This window comes from Panthera uncia, chromosome E3 (assembly GCF_023721935.1).
Source record: "Panthera uncia isolate 11264 chromosome E3, Puncia_PCG_1.0, whole genome shotgun sequence".
Lineage (NCBI taxonomy): Eukaryota > Metazoa > Chordata > Mammalia > Carnivora > Felidae > Panthera > Panthera uncia.
The window spans coordinates 8,806,027-8,828,236 of NC_064815.1; the positions used below are offsets into that span (position 1 = coordinate 8,806,027).

The following is a 22,210-nucleotide window of genomic DNA, read 5'->3' on the forward strand; positions in this document are numbered from 1 at the left end:
GGAAGGAAGGAAGGAAGGAAGGAAGGAAGGAAGGAAGGAAGGAAGGAAAAGAGCAAGCTCTAATGGTTTGCTTGGTTGGCTGGCTGGAGCAGGAGGCGGCCCACGGCAGACAAAGCTGGGACACCAGCACACTGACGGTGTGCTGCAGAGGAAGGCAGAGGGAGGTGTCCAAGGCCCAGGGCTTAGGGAGACTGGAACGCCAGAGTTGATTTATCGTGGAAGACTTGCTCATCTGCCTCGGGAGGGTCACCACAACTGTGAGAAATAAATCAGTGAGGGGAGCCCCAGCATCCTTACAGAGATTTGTGGTCGTCCTTCTCTGTACGTCAGAAATTACGGTGGGAAATGCAGCTAAGTGGGGGATTTCTAAGTGCAGCGGGGACAACGGGATCCTGGGGTGTTGGGGCCCAGTGGCGGCTCTTCATCAGCAAAGGCAAGGTGGGCATGGTTACAGTAAGGGACAGTGGAGTCAAAACGGTCCTCAGAACAGTCAGACACGCAGACTTACAGGGCTGGCCAGCTGATCACAGTGCCGCTGGAAAATAAATACAGGCACAGTCTACTAAACTCTTACTTGATCTGTAGAAACAGAAGAGTTTAGGTCAAGTGAAAAGAAGTCTAAGTTGAATGACCAAAACAGAGTGTGATGGCCCCTCAGTCAATTCCCAGACTTGAGCCAGCTGACAGAACCCAGGAACCTTTGAATGCAAGGGAAGCTTGCACACTGCCCTGCCTCCAATTTGTACTGTTGATCTTTCTCTCGGTCTTCCCCAGAGGGACCTATGACCTTATACCAGGCTGACTGTGCATGGGGGAAAAGGCAAGCATCAGACGTTTTGGGGACTGGCTGTGACTGACACTAATTCCAGGGGACACAAGACCTCACTATGATCCACTAGTCAGAGTAGGGGCTTATGGAGGTCAGGCAATCAGTCAGGAGCTCACCTCCTTTTCACAGTGAATCCTGCGGGTCCCTGGAGCCAGCCAGTGGTTTCATTTCTCCACGGCTAGAATGCACAATTGGAATAGACATGTTCAGGAATGGGCAGAATCCCTGAAACTCAAGTCCAACTGGGCATCCTGTATTTGTATTTACTAAGCCTGGCAATCCTACCTGAAGGAAACTCCAGGTGGGGAAAAACACGTAGTGCACAAATGTTTCTCTCCGAGGGCAGGAGAATAAAGTTTTGTTAGGAAGATTATGACCCTGAACCGGACCTCAAATGGCAAAAACCGGAGGCCAAAAGATGTGAAGTTCAAGGGAGTGAGGGGCTTGGGAAAAAGTTCTAGAAATTTCACTTTTTATTTTATTATTTTTTAAATAAATGTTTTAATCTATTTTTGAGAGAGAGAGAAAGAGAGAGATGGTGGGTAGGAGGGAGAAGGGCACAGAGGTGGGGACAGAGGATCTAAAGTAGGCTCAGCGCTGAAAGCAGAGAGCTTGATGCAGGACCCGAACCCATGAACTGCGAGCTCGTGACCCGAGCAGAGATCAAGAGTCGGACACTTAACCGACTGAGCCCACTCAGGTGCCCCTAAAATTTCACTTTCAGCCAGGTAGTCCATAGCCAAAACAACCTCCCCAAACCAAATGAAACCTAAGCCAAACCAGACCTCTGCAGTCCTTCCTCAGTTGATTAATTTCTAGGAAGTTCCCTTTACTAGGTCTGCTGATTACAAAACAAATTGTCTGTGATGATTTAGACCGCACAGTGCAGAGCGGAACATTGACATCAAAAGAATTGTATGCTTTGAGCTGACGCAAGAGCCAGCCGCCTTTGTGAATTTGCTGCTTGGAGTATGTGCCTTGAGGGCGGGAAGTGTTTAAAGTGCTTGAAGTAGTTTGAACTGGTCGGTTCGGGGGAGGGCCAACCACACGGTCATTTGGTGCTGGATACTAGAAGACCTGCGTGTACACCTGCCCTCTATCACAGCAATTCCACTTGGACCAGTTTATCCCAAAGCAAAAACCAGCTAACTGCAGGAAGATGCGTGTCCCACGATGTTACTGCAGTGACGATTAGAAGTAGAACCCCAGAAATCCCCTATATTGCTTCTTAAATGGCAAATTGAGTAGTGTTGAAACATGCATACAATGAAATGTTAGGGAGCCATCAAAAAGGTTTGTATGGGATTTTTTTCTTTTTTTTTTGACAGAGGAAAAACGTTCCACATCCATTGTTAAATGAATAAAATTATAAAACTGGATCTAATACGCTCCTCTTTGTGTCTAAAAAGAAAAAGTACACGTTCCAAGCAGAAGACAGACAATGGGGAAGAAATTCATAGACACGGATTCTGCGATGGGCTTATGAGGGATCACTGAATGTAGCTTTGGTCTTGTTCTGTACCTGCTTCTCTGTATTTTTCAAGCTCTTCTAAAATAAAGATGGCCTTTCTAAACAATCAAACCAGCTTAAAGGAAATAATACAAAGCTGCCAGGGCCTCATGGGAACTGCAAAGACTAGGACCCTGCTCTTTGACAGCTGTCTACACTGGGAGCCCCTGGGGATGCGTGAGGTTTTGTGAAGGCCGTGATTCCCCAGAGAGTCATTCTTGGCACTTTTCTCCCCTTGTCATATCGCCATCGTCTTAATCCCACATCTGGAATATACTTGGCGTGTGTTAAGGAAGTCTTGTGATCCCACTGCGGACTGCCTTACTCTTGGTGTGTTCTTTTCCTGGTCCTCTGTCCTCCATCGCGTCTGAGGTTCTGACAACAGCTTGGGGATGGCTCTCGTCATGCCCACCATGTAGACCGTTTATGGTGTTGCTTTCCTGCTTGTTTTTTTTTTTTAACCACCCAGTCTGTGTTACTCTTCTCTCCCTCCCTCCCTCCCTGCCACTTTTCAAATATTTGCCCAACCTGCCACCCATTGCACACTGACTGAGACAACTCAGGCTGGTGGCATTTTCTGGGTTGGGCTCCCGCATCACTTAACCCAGTGGTCTCCATCCTTGCTGCATCTTAGAATCACATGGAAGAGCTTCTTAAAAATACAATGCCAGGGCCCTCCCTCAGAGATTCTGATGTACTTGATCTAGGATGGGAGTTGTTTTAAAGTCTTCCCCCAAGCGATTCTAACTCATGGCCTATGGTGAGAAGCCCTGCCTTTGCCCTTAGGCATCTGCAGGTCTAAAAGGAGAAAAGTCTCCAGGGAACCTACTTCTGCACAGGGACTCCCACTGGTCTGTGCTCTGTGCCCAAATGGATCCGACCAGCAAGCCCTCTGCCTCAAATTAACCCCGACAATCAAAAATGTTGCTCTTGCTGCTAAGGCTCTTGTCCAGATCGGAGGCTTGAGTCAGCTGAGAAATTCCCACTTGGCTCATTCCAGGATTGACTGATGTGTATTTTCTCTCCTAAATGCACAGAGCAGCACCCTGTATGTCTCTCTTCTGCTGTCACTCAGCATATCAGGGAGGCTGACAAGAATCCATCCTGCTCTCCCAGAATGCTCACCAGGCTCTGTCAGGTTAATTCCAGCTTTCTTCTTCTCTTCTGCTTCAGGACCTCATCATCTCTTTCCTGGATGTGTATAACAGCCTCCTAACCAGCCTCCCTCTGGTCCCTGCCGCATCCCTGTCATGTCATGCCACAGGGATCTTTCTAGATTCTCTGTCCCCTGGCCATGTCATTCCCTCACATCAAAACCTTGAATAGTTCCTAACCACCTGACTTGTAACACTGTTGATAGAATAATCTTTGTGAAATTAATTGTAACTGTCATATTTTTTGGAGTTCTTACTATGTGCCAGGCACTCAGTGAAGCACATTACATGCACGGGCTTATTTTTCAAAATGTTTCATTACAAAAATGTTCAAACATACAAAAAAGGAGAAAGAATAACACAGGTGCCCACTCTCTTCTCCATAATTTTCAAATTCAAAGATCTCTAAAGTCCAGAAGTTTATCATGCATCTGGTGCTAAAACTCATTTGGTAGAAAAGCTGACCTGAGTGAGCATGAAATGGTGTCTCGATTTAACCCACTTAGTGTGAATATTCAAACATATTGTTGCAGGCATATTAGTATGTTATATTATGGAGTACTCTCCAGACTTTCGTTAAAGGTGTGATACAACATACAGTTGCACTTGAATGCCTTTCCAAAATCTAGAAACATTTGAAATAAAAAACACAGCATTTTTAGAACTGTATGCCTGTACAAGGAGCACCTATGTACCTGCAACAGAGATCAGCAACTCCTCACATTTTGACATACTTGTTTTTTTGTCAATTTATAGATTGCATATAGATAGAGATGTATAAAGATCTAATGATACAGATATATCGATGATACATGTACAGATATAGATGATGCAGATAGATACGATGGTGGTCTCCTCCTAAAAATATATCCATATCAAATCCCTTCAACCTGTGAATGTTACCTCATCTAGAAAAGAAGTCTTGGCCAACTAATTTTTTACAAAGCAGGAAAGAATATCCACTGGAATAAAGACAGTCTCTTCAGCAAGTGGTGCTGGGAAACCTGGACAGCGACATGCACAAGAATGAACCTGGACCACCTTCTTACACCAGACACAAAAATAAACTCAACATGGATGAAAGACCTAAATGTTAAGACAGGAAGCCATCAAAATCCTCGAGAAGAAAGCAGACAAAAACCTCTTTGACCTTGGCCACAGCAACTTCTTACTCAACATGTCTCTGGAGGCAAGGGAAATAAAAGCAAAAGTGAACTACTGGGACCTCGTCAAAGTAAAAAGCTTCTGCACAGCAAAGGAAACAATCAGCAAAACTAAAAGGCAACCGACAGAAAGGGAAAAGATATTTGCAAATGACATATCAGATAAAGGGTTAGTATCCAAAATCTATAAAGAACTTATCAAACTCAACACCCCAAAAAATGAATTATCCAGTGAAGAAATGGGCAAAAGACATGAATAGACACTTCTCTAAAGGAGACATCCAGATGGCTAACAGAAACATGAAAGAATGCTCAACATCACTCACCATCAGGGAAATACAAATCAAAACCACAATGAGATACCACCTCACACCCGTCAGAATGGCTAACATTAACATCTCAGGCAACAACAGATGTTGGCAAGGATGCAGAGAAAGAGTATCTCTTTGGCACTGCTGGTGGGAATGCAAACTGGTGCAGCCACTCTGGAAAGCAGTGTGGAGGTTCCTTGAAAAATTAAAACTAGAACTACCCTACCCCAGCAATGGCACTACTAGGTATTTATCCAAGGGACACAGGTGTGGTGTATTGAAGGGGGACATGCACCCCAATGTTTACAGTGGCACTATCAACAATAGCCAAAGTATGGAAAGAGCCCAAGTGTCCCTCGATGCATGAATGGATAAAGAAGATGTGGTATATATATGCAATGGAGTATTACTCGGCAATCAAAAAGAATGAAATCTTGCCATTTACAACTACGTGGATAGAACTGGAGGGTATTATGCTAGCGAAATTAGTCAGTCAGAGAAAGACAAATATCTTATGACTTCATATGACAAATTTAAGATACAAAACAGATGAACATAAGGGAAGGGAAGCAAAAACAACATAAAAACAGGGAGGGGGACAAAACAGAAGAGACTCATAAATATGGAGAACAAACGAGGGTTACTGGAGGGGGTGTGGGAGGTGGGATGGGCTAAATGGGTAAGGGGCATTAAGGAATCAACTCCTGAAGTCATTGTTGCACTATATGCTAACTAATGTGGATGTGCATTTAAAAATAAATTAAATTAAAAATAAGTACAGAAATAAAAAAGAAAAGAAAAAAAGAAGTCTTTGCAGATTAAATTCAGGATCTTTATTTTTTAATATTTATTTTTGAGAGAGACAGAGAGAGGGCTCACAAGGAGGGGAGGGGTAGAGAGAGGTGGAGGACAGAAGATCCCAAGCAGGCTCCGCCCTGACAGTAGAGAACCCAATGTGGGCTCGAACCCCCAGAGAGATCATGACCTGATCTGAAGTCGGATGCCTAAGTGACTGAGCCACCCCGGTGCCCCTTAATTCAGGAACGCAAGCTAAGGTGATCAACCTGGGTAATTCAGACCCTAAGTCCAATGACAAGTGTCCTCATAAGACACACGCAGACAGAAGAGGAGAGACAGTGTGAAAATGGAAGCAGAGATCTGGGTGATAAGACCACAAGCCGAGGAAAGCCAGGAATATGGGAAGTGGAAGAGGCAAGGAAGGACTCTCCCAGAGAGCCTCAGACCAGGAGTGGCCCTGCCCACATCTTGATTTGGGACTTCTGGCCTCCATAACTGAGAGAATAGATTTCTGTTGTTTCAAGCCACCCAGTTGGTGGCCGTTTGCTGTAGCAGCCCTGGGAAATGGATACAGATTTAAATATAGGCATAGATACTGACAATGTCGTGGACAAAGGCTGAGCCACTTGAAAGAACTTACAGACCTCAGGACCCTTCACTGCTAAATCCTTCCCTGCCTGCATCTTGTGTAGCCCCCCCAGAGCCCCGTGAGAGACATATACACGTTTTTTTAAACCAACTTAAGCAGCCATCGCCATAAATCAGTTTTAAAACATTTCATCACCTTAACACGATCCCTCGTGTACATTTGTTGTTACTTCCTATCCCCATCCCGCATCCCCATCCCCAGGCAACCTCTAATCTATCTTCTGTTCATATAGCTTTGCCTTTTCTGAATATTTCATATAAATGGACCATACAATGTGTGGTCTCTTGTATCCAGCCTCTTTCCCTGAGCATGTGTTTTTTTAATGTTTATTTAGAGAGAGAGAGAGAGAACATATGCATGTGTGTGCAAGTGGGGAAGGGGCAGAGAGGGAGAGAGAATCCCAAGCAGTCTCCACACTGTTAGCGCAGAGCCCAATGCAGGGATAGAACTCATAAACTCAGCTCTTGACCTGATCTGAAATCAAGAGTCTGGCGCGTAACCAGCTGAGCCACCCAGGCACCCCCTGAGCATAGTATTTTTGCGGTTCATCCATGTATCTGTAGATTGTCTCTTTTTATTGTTGACTAGGATTCCACCATATGGATACACCACATTTTGCCTTTCCAGTTACCGACCAATGGACATTTAGGTTTCCAATTTTTGTCTAGCCCATGAAATGTTAACTTGGGGCTAATGGGGAGACTCCATAGCTACCATCAACTCCTTGACATGACATGCAAAATGTATATGTGGGTGGTATGGGTGTGTGTGTGTTTCTTTTTCTGCCCAAGGTAACAAGATGAAAAATGGTCTGAGATCTACTATTGTTCCCATTGCAGAGGCCAGGAAATGGAGGCGTATAAAAAGGATGCCCAGTTCTATTTCTTGCCACTCCTAGAGTCAGAGTCAAAACACGGGAATTGCCCCAGACCTGGATGGAATGTATGAGCATGCATTCCAGAAGGAGAACTTAGGGAGTCGTGAACCCCAGCAGGAAGAAGGGGCTAAGGGCAGGCAGTGGCCCATGCCTTTGAAAAATAGAAGTTACCACAAGGATTCCCTGCAAGGAAGCATTTAGAAACAAGGAAATTGGGCACCCCTGCCATGCTCAAGCCAACAACAAGAGCTTCAGTGCCTGTAGGAGTTGTGCCTGTCCTACAATCTGATACTCTGTCCTTCCTGCTCCAGGTCGATGGAGTCAGCCAGCATCAGTCAATGAGGTGACTGGGCTAGGGCGGCTGTCTCCTCAGTGGGGACGCCTGCGTTTGTCTGAGCAAGATGACACAGGCAAACAGCATTACTGGGTCGGACTCAATGAGGTAGGAGCTGGCTGGGGAACTAACAAGCTCATAAATTGGAGAGGAATCAGACTATCAGATGGCAGAGGCAGGACACAACACAGCTACCCACTGGAGTCTCTGCCATAACTCAGGGAAAGCATAATATTTTTCCCAGGAAGGGGTCATCTGAAGAGCAAATCAAATCAGGATGCTCATTTAGAGGGGGAATTTATGTCTCTATTAGCAAAGTACCCCACGACACTGAGGAAGGAGCTGGGAGAAGAGGTTGGATCATCTGTGTTTCAATCTTCAAAGAGGGGCTCCCTTGGTGACAAGACCCTTCTGGCACTTGCAAGGAGTGGGGAGCTCAGAAAACCTGGCCAAGGGGCAGTCTGTGAGGTCCCTGAGGGATCCTGTTGGGGGCGTCAAGGAGAAGGTGGGACAAGCCGATGTTCCCCATCACTCCTCAATTTAATCAGGGTAATGAGTTGGTTTATAGAAGAAATTCTGAACAATTTCGCTTAGTATAAAGCATTCTGAAAAAAAATTTTGAAACCCCTATAGCACATCTTTCAGTTAAGCCACTGCAATTGGCAACAGCGTTCATTCAATGATGATAAATGAGCACTTACTGTGTAGAAAGCATTGTGCCGGGTACTAGAGACAAGGTGTGCACAAAACAAGTGTGATCTTTGACCTCTCGGAGTTTTCAGTCTCCCGGGACACAGAGACACTGGAGAGAATGAATTCACAAAAAATATATATAATTATAAGTTGCCGTAAGTTTGATACAGAGAAGGGTAATATGAGACAGAACACCCGCAAAGAGGGAACAGGGTAGCCAGAGAAGGCTTCTCAGAAGAAAAGACATTTAAACTGAAACCAGAAGTGAGTGGGAATATTTGGAGAAAAAAGATGGATTTGTGAGGAGACCCAGCTGTTTCCTAAAATTCTACAATTTTCTCTGAACAAAACACCCACAGGCAGAGAGAGTAAGGTGACCCCCTAAGAATAAAAAGCCCATATTGTTTTAATTTCTTTTTTTCAATTTTTCTACTAATGGGCTCATTTCCTATAATGCCCAGTGCCAGCACCCTGGATGGCATCAAACACAGTGGAGGACTCAAAGACAATGGCCCTGTGCATGGCATTTGCATGGAGATGCTTCCAGGAACCTCAGGTAACTCATTCATCCATTCATTTGTTCAACAACATTTGCTGTTTATTTGTGATGGGCCAGGGACTGGGCTGGAGTAATGAGAGAGGTGTGAATCCAGATCTCATACACAGCTTAAAACAAAGTAAGGAAAGGCAAGTCAATGGGCAGTATGGGGAGGACACAAGGGACCCTAATGAGGGACTGCGGGTCACAGATTAACAGTTGGAGTGTCCTTGAGAGCATGCACAGTGGTGCCCAGCTACCTGGATCTGAAGCCCAGCTCTGTCACTCCCTGTTTTATCCCAGGTGAGTGGCTTGCCCTCTGTGCATCCCTTTCCTCCCTTTTAAAATAGTACCTCTTCAGATTATTATGAGGTTTGAAGTATTAATATTTGCAAAGCCATACATAGTAAGGGCTATAGAATTGTTTGATAAGTGGATTTTAGCAAGATGGAAATAAATGCATTTTACTTTTTAAAAAAAACTTTACATGTAGAAAGTATAAAGAACTATATAAATATAACTATGTAGTCACCAAAGTTGAGAAAAGTTATCAGATTCGTATAAGTGTGTGTGTGTGTGTGTGTGTGTGTGTGTGTGTGTGTGTGTGTGTGTGTAGGAACCCTAATCCCTGTGTTCTCTTACCTAGGACACCTCCCTTGCCCATTATTATGAACTTGGTATGCACGTGTCCCTTCTAGTCCATGTTTTTATGATTTATCACCTATATGTACTTATAAACTCAGGTGCCTGGGTGGCTCTGTCGGTTAAGCATCCAACTTTGGCTCAGGTCACGATCTCCCTGTTCAGAGGTTCAAGCCCCGCATTGGGCTCTGTGCTGACAGCATGGAGCCTGCTTGGGATTCTCTCTCTCTCTCTTTCTCTCTCTCTCACTCACTCACTCCTTCCCTCTTTGCCCCTCCCCCACTCGTGCTTTCCCACTCTCTGTCTCTCTCTCTTAAAGTAAATAAATATATAAAATAAAGTGTCATCGTCAGTTCAGAGGGTCAGTTGCAGATTCAGCTTGACCCCATACTGCCAAAGTGCTCTCCACAGTGTTGCACAAGTTTCCACTCCCACCAGCAGTGTGCATTAAAGCATTAAACCTGGATCTTCTCAAGCAAGGTGAAGAACATGAAGCTGTTTCTGTATTCATTTTATTTCGAAGGACCCCCACCTTAGGTGAAAGTAATGACCAAACAGATTAAAATCCATTCACATCCTGCATTTTATGGTCTAAATTTAACTGGCCAACATTCAGATGGATTGGAGCTATTAGCATCTAAAGTGTCATGGCCTTTGTTCCCACATCTTTTGCACTTCCCCACCCTTAAACCTTTGTCCTTTTATCCCCTTCCTGTCTTCCACATTCTTTAGTTTGTATGTGGTTTCTCAGTTAATACATAGCTAATAGCTCTTACTTTTCTTGTGTTTTTAACTGCTTAAGTCTATGTGGATGTAAGAGTGAAAATTCATTTGATGGAAATACTTGCGTATATTTAAAGACCCAATTGCTCCCCTGGAGCTTGTATGCTCAAAGGATGCTTAATCTTGGGGAGGCTGGGTGGCTCAGTCAGTTAAGCGTCTGACTTCAGCTCAGGTCATGATCTCCCGGTTCATGGGTTTGAGCCCTCCGTGGGGCTCTGTGCTGACAGCTTGGAGCCTGGAGCCTGCTGCAGATTCTGTATCTCCCTCTCTCTCTCTCTCTGCCCCTCCTCTGCTCATGCTCTGTCTCTCTCGCTCTTTTGAAAATAAATATTAACAAATTTTTAAAAAGAATGATTAATCTGTGTAATAAACCGATTACTACAGTCACTACACTAAAAACAAAACAAAACAAAACAAAACCTGGATCTTTTCAGCCTGAAATAACTGTGTCCCAAAATTCTTCCAAAGATATATGGACCTTGTGCTCGCTTCGGCAGCACATATACCAAAGATATATGGACCTTTACATCCATCTTAGTCTCTTATCCTTACCACATCTTGTGAGACAGGGCTTGAGAGTGCCAGAGGACAGAACTGAGGTGCAGGGGAGTCTCCAGGCTCGTCCACAGCTGTCAGGGTCTTTGAGTGGGAATCAGAGCATCGTGCACTCCTTTCAGTTATGCTGACCTTTAGACCAGTGGTATCTCAGCTGTGTTCCTTAGAGCAACAGGATTCTATGGTGTCATCCGAGTTAAGGGGAGGGGGTCATGAAAAAGAAGGTGGAAAGGGAAGATGACCAGAAAAAATTGTAGGTGCTCTCCCCCAATCTCAGCCCAGGTAGTTCTGCCCTAGCCTGTCTGCCCGCTTAGAAAGACTTTATTTGGGGAAAAAAGAAGAGTCCACTGCTTAAAAAGAGAGGGAAGGGGAAGCCTACATTTATTAAAGAATGTGAATCAATAATTAATAATCTTCCAAAACAGAAAGCACCAACTACTTAAAAAAGAAATTATACCAACTCTCCGCAATCTTTGTCAGAAGATAGAATCTGAGAGGTACATCCTAACTCATTCTATGAGGTAGGCATTACCCTAAAACCAAAACCAGATAAAGACATTATAAGGAAACTACAGACCAATGTCTGTCATGAACGTATACCAATATCTCTTACACAAAAATCCTTAACAAAATATTAGCAAATTAAATCCAAAAATGCATAAAAATTATATAGCATGACCAAGTGCCATTTATCCCAGGTAGGTAAGACTGGCTCAACAGACAAAAATCAACTATGTAATACAATAAAATTAATGTAATCCATTACATCAACCAACTAAGAAAAATCGTGTGATCATATTGATACAGAAAAAGTATTTGGCAAAATCCAATACCCATTCATGATAAAAACTCTTACTAAATTAGTTTTAGAGAGGGATTCCTTCAGGTTGATTTAAACACCCCCCCCCACCCCCACAAAAAAACCCTACTGCTAACATCATACTTAATGGTGAGAAACTTGAATCTTTCCCACTAAGATAAGGAATTAGGCAAGTTTATCTTCTCCTACCATTGCTTTTCAATATTATACTGGAAGGTCTAGATAATGTAATAAGGCAAGAAAAGGAAATAAAATGTATACAGCTTCAAAAGGAAGAAATAAAACTGTTTTTGTCCTCAGATGACAGGATCATGTATATAGAAAATATGAAAGAATCTATAACAAAACAAGACAACAAAAACTCCTGCAATAAGTGATTATGGCAGTGTTTCAGGATACAAGATTAATATACAACAATTAATCATTTTCTTACATACCAACAAGGAACAAGTGGAATTTGAAATAAAAAACACAACACCATTTAAAAAAAAGGAAAAGAGGGGCCCCTGGGTGGATCAGTCAGTTAAGCATCAGACTCGTGATCTCAGCTCAGGTCTTGCTCTCAGGGTCATAAGTTCAAGCCCCATGTTGGGCTCTGTACTGGGTGTGAAGTCTACTTAAACACACACACACCACACCACACACACACACCACACCACACCATTTACAAGTAGCACTCCCCCAAATGAAATACTATGGTATAAATCAAATAGAATATGCACATGATCTTTGAGGAAAATGATAAAACTCCGATGAAAGAAATCAATGAACTAAATAAATAGAGAGAGATTCCCTGTTCATGGATAGACTCAACATTGCCAAGGTATCAGTTCTTCCCAATTTGATCTAGAGATCCAATGCAATGCCAAAGTTCTGGCAAGTTATTTGGTAGATATTGACAAACTATTTTTAAAGTTTTTATGAAGAGATGAAAGACCCAAGATAGCCAACACAACACTGAAGGAAAACAACATTGAACTGACAGTGACCTATTTCAAAACTTACTATAAAGCCACAGCAATCAAGAAATCCTGTAGCAGTGAGTCACACAGAGAGAGTCAGGACACCAAGGCTTTTCTTTCCATGAAGCAGCTTTATTCGTGCCAGCACGGGCTCAGTGAGCTAAGACCCAAAAGGCCGAGCCCTGAGTGCAGTGGGAGGTTGCCTTTTGTACATTTTTTGCTCCTTTGTCTCCCATATATGGTAACATACAGTCTGAATGGGCAGTCTAGGTTACAGAGTTGGAAGGAACGTCGCACATGTGCACACAGCCAGGTTGTCTTCATTTGTCTTGAGATTTTCACCACATTCATTAGGGTGGGGTTCTACCACAATCCTGCCACCTAAGGGGTATTGCCCTTTCTCCCATGGGAGTTTATTGGAGTGGGTATTTGGAGTTGGGTATTTCCCTTTCCTGGGGTTAGTTATGTTCTGAAAAAACCCCAGGGGTTAGATTCTGGCTAACTAGTTTCTCCTGAGAGGGCAAATTTTGTAAGAATAGAGTGTTCTGGCATATTTTGAAATGGTTCCCTTCCATGCCCTGCACCCCGCCCTTGCCCCCCTCCCCCATTAAAAGCACGGGGGATTTTTCTCCAATGTTTATTGTGAGAAACTGGTCAAGTTCCTGGAGGTAAATCTCACAATACTGTGGAAGCCTTGCTATGAAGTTGTGGGGGGAGGGGACACAAACATTCAGTCTATAGCAAGCAAGTCTATATGATATTGTCTCATTGTTATTTTTAATTTTGATTTCCCTAATGACAGATGATAATGAGCATCTTTTCAAATGTTTATTTTCAATTTGTAATCTGAGGTGCCTGTTCAGGACTTTTGCCCTTTTTTAAAATTGGGTTGTTTTCTTACTGTTGAGCTTTAAGAGTTCATTGTATAGTTTGGATGCTAGACTGTTATGAAATACATGTTTTGAAATTATTTTCTCCTTGTCTGTGGCTTGTTTGATATTCTTTTAGGTAGAAGCTAAGTTTATAAAAAGTGGGTTAATTTAAAGAAAAAATGTTATGAAAATATAGTGAATCCCTATAAGGAACTAAGTACAGATGGTAGTTGAATGTAGAAGAAATCTTTTTTAAAAAAAAATTTTTAACGTTTATTTTTGAAAGAGAAAGAGACAAAGCACGAGTGGGGGAGGGGCAGAGAGAGAAGGAGACACAGAATTTGAAGCAGGCTCCAGGCTCTGAGCTGTCAGCACAGAATCCGACATGGGGCTCGTGAGATCATGACTTCAGCCAAAGTCGGATGCTTAACCAACTGAACCACCCAGGGGCCCAGAATGTAGCAGAAATCTTAGTGGCAGTAAACACATGAACAAAATACAGGAAATGCTCCTTTAGGTTAAAGTGTCTCTGTCTCTGTCAATGTCTCAGGTACACACACTCCGCTTACACAGAATAAGTCAAATTCCACCTCATGGGAATGTTCATGTCTCAGGTAACATTTCGGACCCTGGTTTACAGAGCACAGTTAGATTATTATTCTAGCAGTTTGCACATGTGGGAAGTTAATTATTCCAAGTCTGTAAGAAAGAGTTTTTACCAAGTAGTACATGCAACACATACACACACACTATAATGTAAGTTTTAAATCCAGTTGAAGGTGCAAAGAAAGGAAACTGGTATCTTCATTCAAAAACACAATGTTTTAGTTTAACTGAATTCTAACCCCCAGAAAATGTGTCTTCCATGGGTCTCTAAACACCTGAGTTTTCACACTATCTTGCTTCTTGTGAATTCACAGAAGCAAGAAAGGCACATTCCCCCCACATCTTAACAAAAATCCTTGGCATTTCTGAATCAACAGTGGAACAATAGCATGAGCTAAAGCTGGGGGCAGAAGGGAGATAGGTGTGTTCAATGACCTGAGAGAAAGTGGGTGGCCCGACTGTTGCGGGGGTGAGCAGAGAGTGAGATGTTGCCAGGGAGGTGGGCAGGGCCAGTTGTGTGGGGCCTCAGATGCCACTTTAAGCATTTTGAAAGCAAAGCAAAGGTCATCGAAGGAGTAGTGGTGGGGGGGGGGGGCGGGGGTGACATGATAACATTTGACTTTCACATTAAAAAAAAAAAGTAGTTCCTATTCACCATATATTCCTAAGAAGGGTGGTTTCAGGGCTAGAAAATTGGGTCATTGAAGTTGCTTACTGCTTGTCGGAGAAGCAGGAGTTGGAGAGATGCTCCATAGGCCAGAGAGGAAAAAGTAAGACCCAAGTAAGAGAGTATGGGTTAGTTAAATAGTTTATTTCTTGTCTACTTTTTTTCACAAGTACAACTCCACTTCTCTTTCCTGTATGCAAGGTGTATCTGCAGATTATCACACCATCTTGGACACTTTCTAGCATCCTCAATGGAAGCATGCCTTTGCCAACACCTTGGTCTTAGACTTCCAACCTCCAGGACAAAAAGAAAGTAAATTTCTGTTGTCCCAGTTGTCCAATTTATGGTACTTTATTAAGGCAGCCCTGGCAAACCAAGACAGTGGGCGATAAACTGCTATACTATTTGTAGTATTTGGACCTTGGTGATCAACAGATCATGGCTATTTTCCTATCACATTCCAGGTGTTACAGTTACTTCAAAATATAACTTATGCTCATCAGTACTTTAAAATCACAGTTGTTATTGGAGTGCCTGGGTGGCTCAGTCATTTAAGCCCCTGACTCTGGATTTCAGCTCAGGTCATGATTTCACTGTTTGTGAGTTGAAGCCCCACATCTGGCTCTGTGCTGACAGCATGGAGCCTGCTTGGGATCCTCTCTCTCCTTTCCTCTCTGCCCTTCCCCTGCTCTCTCTCTCTCTCTCAAAATAAATAAACTTAATTTAAAAAATAAATAAAATAAAATCACAGTTGTTATTAAACCCACTGCTAAATCATGTTATGTAACACATTAACAAAGGAAGTGCATGTGTTATTATGTCACAATTTGTAAAATTCTTTGAGAACTGTTTATTGGTTTTCTTCATATCCCTATGTATTTTATGTTATGTATTTTAATACATTATTCTGAGAAGGGCTTATAAGATTGCCAAAGGGGTCCCTGGCACAAAACAGATTAAGAATCCCTTCTTTGGGGCACCTGGATGGCTCAGTTGGTTAATCATCTGACTCTTGTCTTTGGCTCAGGTCATGATCTCACAAGTGTGGGATCTAGACCTGTGTCAAGCTCCATGTGCTGAGCTTGGAGCCTGCTTGGGTGTCTCTCTCTCTCTCTCTCTCTCTCTCTCTCTCTCTCTGTGTGTGTGTCTTTCTCTGTCTCTCAAAATAAATAATTTTAAAAAAAGAATCCCTTCTGTTTTTATATTTATTTTTTTGGATAGCACAAGTGGGGAAGGGCAGAGAGAGGGGGATAGAGAATCTGAAGCAATCTCTGTACTGACAGGTTGACAGCGGCCAGCCTGATGTGGGGTTCTAACTCATGAACCTGATCATGACCTGAGCCGAAGTTGGATGCTCAACCAACTGAGCCACCCAGATGCCCCAAGAATCCCTTCTTTAAGAAGAAGAGAAACAGTATAAAGATATGTCTCTACACCTCAGACCCCCCCCTTCCCATCCCAGAGTTCTGGGAGGTGGAGGACAGGGCAGGGAGGTAGTGTGTTCAGGGAACTGTTTTTCCAGTTAGAGACTATTATGTGACTAAAAGTGCTGTGCAAATTTGTCCTGATACACAACAAACCAGGTGCAGAGACTTCCCCTACTCTGTCCCCACACCCAAAGGTGGAGGCTTGGTTTATTTCACTTCTGGGTTCCCAGATGTATTAGTCTGGGTTCTTCAGAGAAGCAGAACCAGTAGAAGTCCCAGGATCTGCAGTTGGCAAGCTGTACACCCAGGAGAGCCTGTGGAGTGAGTTCCAGGGTGAGTCTGAGACCAAAGGCAGAAGGCTAATGTCCCAGCTTGAAGGCAGCCAGGCAGGAGGATTTCTCTCTCACTTACAGGAAGCTCAAGCCTCTTTGCTCTGTTTAGGTTTTCAACCGATTAGAGGAGGCCCACCCACACTGAGGAGAGCAATCTGTTTTACTCTGTCCATGGAGTCAAACGTTATTCTCATCTGGAAACACTCTCACACACATAACGAGAACAATGTTTGGCTGAATATCTGGGCAGTCCATGGCCCAGTCAAGTTGATGCATAAAGTTAAGCCTCACATCACAGTACGACTAAGCTGTGCTTAGAACACCACTGATGCTCACATAAATATTTGTGGAATGAATGAATGAATGAACAAAAAGTTGTGGTAGAAATATCCAAATGGGGCCAGCTGGGAAGTGGAAAAGCAGCCCAGGACCTAAACTGTCTTCCATGGGGTAGAAGGAACCTCCACACCTGGTTTCCCAAGGATAAGAGGGAGAAGGAACAAGGCTTCGGTTCACTTCTGAGCACACAGTTTGCTTCTGATTGACTCCCTGGAAGCCACAGGACTGCTTACGGCCATGCATGCTAACTAAACCTCGGCAGAGGGACTGCTGGCTGGGCAACCTTTGCACAATGCTGGCCGCCAACATACCAATGGGCAAACATAAGACCCTCAAAGGAGATCCTGGCATTCGATGCAGATTCCACAGACATCAGGATGCTGGGGACCAAACAACAAGGATCTGGCTTACACCAGGAGACTTCAACAAATTCCCCCTGTTCTACATGCCCCGTCTCTCTTCCACACAGGTGCTGCCTCCCAAAGATCCTCAGGGCCCTGAGGGACACGGAGAATGGCTCTCAGGCAGATGACTCATTGGGTCACACGCCCCTTTGAAGGGTGAATCCTGTCTCATTGCTGCCTCCCCCCTGCCTACTGTTAAACTCCTGCACCGGACACATCAGAGGGGTTGGCTGTGAATGATCCAGACTCCAAACCCCAAGAGGCAGAGGACGAAACTTCCTTCAAAGGACTTGAGGAGAGTAAAAAGGCTGTGAAGTCTGCAGATCGCTGTTTGCAACTTCAGGGACGGCAGGAGGAGCCCCACTGAAAACTCTCAGGAGTGTCACTGAAGCCAGCGGCTGCAAGATAACCAGAGTGCAGGTCGCCGTGGGACCGAAAATCCAAATGTGACCTCATCAGTGATGAAGGAGTGGCTTCCCTCTTTGGGAGGATCCTATTTTCCATGTGACTGCTTTCTTGAAGGTGCCACTTTGCCCAGCCACACCCCTTCCCCCCCCTCCCCCCCCACAGAGGAAAATATTAGCAATAAACTGCACTCTGGAGATTAACTCTGGAGATTAACGCAGCAGCTGGCATACAGCAGGTCCTGTCCAAGAAGTGAGCAGAGAAGAACACGGGCTGGCCCTGCCACTCCCTGGGCTAGTGCTTTCCGGCCAGTGGTCGCCATAGTAAAACTCGTTCAGCAAAGGGGTAAAGAAAGAGAAAACTGGGTGCAGATCCTTTCGTACAGCAGTGCATTAGAGCCAAGATAAAGAACAGGAAAATGTGGCTGTTGCCACAATCCAGGTGGCAGCAAATCTGTTTCAGTCAAGATCTCTCAGTCTGGGGATAAACTTCAGCAGGATATTTCTCAATCTTCAGGTTTCCTGGCAGTTTGTTCATACTCACTTATATAAATAAGCCATCGGGGCACTGTTATGGGTTGCATTGTGTCCCCCCACCCCCAAATTCATATATTGGAGTCTTAAGCCCCAAGACCTCAGAAGGTGATATATTTGGAGACAGGGTTTTTAAAGAGGTGATGAAGGTAAAATGAGATCATTAGGCGGAGCCCTCATCCAGTATGACTAGCGTCCTTCTAGGAGGAGGAGATTAAGACACAGACACACACACAGGGAGGACCATGTGAACACACAGGGAGAAGATGGCCATCTATTAGCCAAGGAGAGACGTCTCAGGAGAAACCAATGCAGCTGACACTTTGATCTTGGACTTCTATCCTCCAGAATTGTGAGAGAATAAATTCCCAATGTTTAAGCCACTCAGTCTGTGGTACTGTGCTATGGGAGCCCTGGCAAACTCACACAGGGACCCCACAAAAAAGAACATGAGCACATCCTCATTCATCCTCATTATCCATTCAAAGGAGTCCCAGGCAAGATGGATTCCTACTCTTCCCCGCAAGTCTCCAGCCAATTCTGTAATTTCTAAATTTTACTGTCATAGCTCCCCACCCCTCATTTCAACTTTGACACTAAATGGGAATCCAATTAAAACTTGTCTGTTCTTCAGATCTGCATTCCCACCTGAATGCCTTCCCCACGTGCAAGTCCCAGAGATGCCTCACCTGATGGGGACTGAAGGACTGGAGGAAATGAAGAGATGGTTGGAAGCAGCTCTTTGTACTTATCCACACAGAGCTGGAAAGGCATCAACCATGTGACATTTTCATTCTCTTGGAAATCCCAAGAGACACAGAGGGGCCACTTGTGGTTGTTCCCATCCTACAGATGAGAAAGCAAAGTCACAGACAATAGAATAGCTTAAGACATTGTTTTCCAGCCCCTGATGCTAGGCATAGTCTGGTGCTCGCATAAACTTTCGGTGTAAAGGGTTTGTGTGTGTGTGTGTGTGTGTGTGTGTGTGTGTGTGTGTGCATGTGTGCATGCAATGCATATGTTGAAATAGCCACCTAACTGGTGTCTGCATTTCCAGGCTTGGCCACCTCCAATCTCCCTTCCATGTTGAATCTAATGAAGGTTTCTATAGATTATGTCTGATATCATCACTTCCATATTAGAACCTTCCAGTGACTCCCCATTGCTCTCAGGACGAGTTTGAAGTGCCAAGCATAACCAAGAAACCTCTGAAATATCTGACCCTGGCCCCCCACTCAGGCTCCATATCCTTCCAAAGGTGCTGAGCTTCCCTCCCTCTCCTCCCTGGCCTTTCCTCTGGAAACCTCCTTTCTCCACAATTCACCTGGCCAACTCTTTCCCATAGGTCAGTCTCATCTTAGGTAAAACATCTTCCAGGAAGCCCTCCCCAGTCCCATAAACTAGCTTCAATGTCCCTCTGTGGACCTCCCCTGCATTCCAGCTTTCCTGTTCCTTGTACTGTATTATACTGTTGGCTTGTCAGTCTTCCCTCTGGAGTATCAGCTTGGTAATAATGTCTGTGTCTTGTTCTCTGATATATCCCCAGGGCTAAGTACAGCATGTGGCACACAGGAAATGCTCACTGTATATTGGTTTAAATGAATTTTGAATGGAAGTTAGGTATATGGACATCTGGGGCAGGAGAAAAAGGAAACATCCTCGTTCTTATGTTTGGGCATTTCCATGGGTATGACTCAGAAAGAGAAATGTTAGAAAAAAAAATACGCTTTGATTTTGAGTCCAGCAGAGTTTGACCTTAAACCAACTTTCAAGCAGGGAAACTAGAATTCTGGGTCCAGTGAATAATTATTTCCCCTTCCTTATTTACCACTCATATCCCATCATCCAAAACTTAGACATGTGGCCACACATTGCTGCCAGGAAGACTGGGAAATGCAGTCTTTATTCCTAGGTGACCGTATGCTCTATGAACAATCATCTTATGCTGGAAGAAAGGAAGGCTGGATATGGAGGGACAGCTGGTAGTCCTTTGCTCAGCATCCTCAGGTCTCCATGGCAACCTCTCCTACCCACACAGCCTGCACTCTGGGTCAGAGTTCACAGAACCGTCTGGCATGAGTGACAGCAGCAAAAAGCCACCACGCTTCATTCCAAGTCTTCCAGGACCCACTACATGTGACACGAGCCATCCAATGGGAAAACTGGGAAGCCATATATCTTTCTTCAGAGCCCACTGACCCTTTGCATCATCTCTCCCCCCCCCCCTTCCTTTCTCTCCTTTTTTGAAAGTTTATTTATTTATTTTGAGTGGGCAGAGACAGAGGGAAAGGAACCCCAAGCAGGCTCCACGCTCTGTGCAGAGCCCGACAAGGGTTTCCATCTCACCACTGTAAGGTCGATACCTGAGCTGAAACCCAGAGTCTATTGCTTATCCTACTGAGCCACTGAGGCACCTCTCCCCTACTGTCTTTCTCTTATACCACATTATCTGCAACTTGAGAGACATCAGGTCTAACAAAAAGGTCACTAACTTTGACCCAGCAGACCAGGGTTTGAATCTTGGATAAGCCACTTACAAGATATATGGCCTTAAATATTTAACCTGTCTGTACTTCATTTTCCCATCTGTAAAATGGGGATTATAAGATCTCATGGGAACTGTGTTAAGGACTAAGCGGCTCATAGTAAGAGCTCAATAAATGGCAGCTACTGTTATCACAATGATTCACTTGGTCACTGAGGTCACTGCAGCTGCCTTCCACATAATCACCCAATAAGCAGAGTTTATTAAAAAAGCCTCTGTGCCAGGGTTAAGCCACATGGTTTTCAAAGAATCAATATGTTAAGCTACCCAGCATAAGCAGACAGGCTATAAATAAAATTAGATTTCAAAGACTGTCCCAGATTGGCAGAGACCTCTGTACTCCCTGGTTTATCATTTTTCTGCGTGTTGCTAATATTGCTAATAATAGCAGCGATAGCTGTCATTTGTCAAGGGTCCCCCGTGTGCCAGACCCTGTGCTTTTCGATCCTCACGGTGGACTCAGGAGGCAGGCTTTCTCAGTCTCCTTTCACAAGTGAGGAGACGGCTCAGAGGGGAAAGCGATTTGCCCCAAGTCACCCAGAGCCAGCTTGGTACTCAGATTCAACTCTAAAACAGCATTTTGTATTTATTCATCTGCTCCTTCTTGTACTTCTTTATAAAAAAAAAAATTCCCTCAAAATGATAAGTACAAATCACCTGTTATCACACAACTCTCTCCTCTCGAAGTCTATAATGAAGAAGTAAGTGAGAGCCACCGCCAGGCTTGCCGATCCCTCCCCCGTAGGAAACCACTCTTAGAACCCTGTTCTTCATGCCTATGCAGTTTAATAGTCTTTCCATTGTCATTCCCACTCGCTTTCAAACAAGTCGTTTCAAACAGGAGGAGCTAAAACTGCCAGGTTCAAACCTGCCAGGAGAAATGGCTTACACACCACACTCGCTGGCTTCAGTGGGTATGTTTCTTCCATTCATGTGTTCAGTCACTCATTTATCCATTCAATAAACACCAACCAAGCACCTCACACTCACCAAGAACATCTTAGGCACCTGGAATACAAAAATTAGTAAGATTCAGGCTCTCTCTTGGAGAAATCATTAGCATAGACAGGAAGCCCATTCCCCGTCACAACACAAAAAGGAAAGACGTGTAACGTGTCAAAATGAAGGTCAAAATGAGGAGAAAGCCAGGGAAAGAGACACTTGAGTTTAGAATAAGAGGATGCACAGACTACACACGACCAGGGGGTGCGTCATCCCAAGAAGAGGCCAGTAGGAGGGAAGGTAGAGGCCTCTTGTGTGGTTAGGACACCATGGAAGGCAGTGGGAAAGTCACTCCAGCCTTGAATAACATTCCTATTTGACTGCACCTGACCTTTCAAGCTGCTATAAGGCCTCTTCTTCTAGAAGGAAGATAGATGTTCCACTTGTAGACATGTTAGCTATTGAAACTAATATAACACTGTATGTTAACTATACTGGAATTAAAATGAAAACTTATGGA

The 22,210-nt window shown here is 44.1% G+C and overlaps 1 long non-coding RNA gene across 1 annotated transcript in view; it reads right to left on the reverse strand.

Annotated features, from left to right (window-relative positions):
* The window catches only part of LOC125928449 (uncharacterized), a 16,866-nt gene extending 5,691 nt beyond the window's left edge, over nucleotides 1–11,175 (reverse strand). Inside the window, exons 1-2 of the long non-coding RNA XR_007459668.1 lie at nucleotides 10,834–11,175; nucleotides 8,327–8,427 (exon numbers count right to left, since the gene is read on the reverse strand). This is a non-coding gene — a long non-coding RNA (uncharacterized LOC125928449). The remainder of the gene's footprint in view (nucleotides 1–8,326; nucleotides 8,428–10,833) is intronic.
* Nucleotides 11,176–22,210: the final 11,035 nt, after the last annotated feature.